Source organism: Calidris pugnax, unplaced genomic scaffold (assembly GCF_001431845.1).
Source record: "Calidris pugnax isolate Ruff unplaced genomic scaffold, ASM143184v1 scaffold54, whole genome shotgun sequence".
NCBI lineage: Eukaryota > Metazoa > Chordata > Aves > Charadriiformes > Scolopacidae > Calidris > Calidris pugnax.
This window is the reverse complement of record NW_015090864.1, coordinates 2,846,601-2,847,251: the sequence shown is the minus strand read 5'-3', so window position 1 is coordinate 2,847,251 and position 651 is coordinate 2,846,601.

The window sequence follows — 651 nt, the reverse complement described above, 5'->3', positions numbered from 1 at the left end:
GGGGGGGGGGGAAGGGGAAAGAAGAAGGAAAAAAAAAAAAGTTTGCAAATCTCCTGCCTCCTTCCTCATTTTATTGCTTTGATTGCTTTGGTTTTGGTTGGTTTTTCGTTTTTAGTTTGTTTTTTGGAGGGGGGGTTGTTGCTTTTTTTTTTTTTGGCCACAGTACATCTCCAAGTCCAGGCACTTATTTGAAGAAGTGGTTACTGATTCTGTTCAGTAAATATTCAAGGCAAACAGTTTAAATCTGCAGTGTTTCAGTTAGGTAAATTTTCTATAAGTAAACTTCCAGTAATTGTCAGGGGTGGACCACTGATAGGAAAGATCATTACCTTTTATTCTTGAAGGTTCTTTGCCATGTTTTATTTGAACCAGGATCAGTATTAAATGTCGTTCCCATTTTTTTTTTTTTTTTTTTTTTTTTTTTTTTTTGTGTGATTTGGCGATGGCAAATTCCTTCACGGCCAGGAGCTGGCCCATCCCCTGAGCAAAGGCAGCCTGGACATGACCGGCAGGCGAGGGAGGAGGAGGAATTTTGATTCCTTTCGGAGGCTCCCACCCCTCCTCCGCCCGGTACGAGCCAAAGCGGGGGGACCCCGGCTCCGGCCGCTCACTCCCAGCTCGGACAACCGGGACCGGCCAGGTTCTACCGGG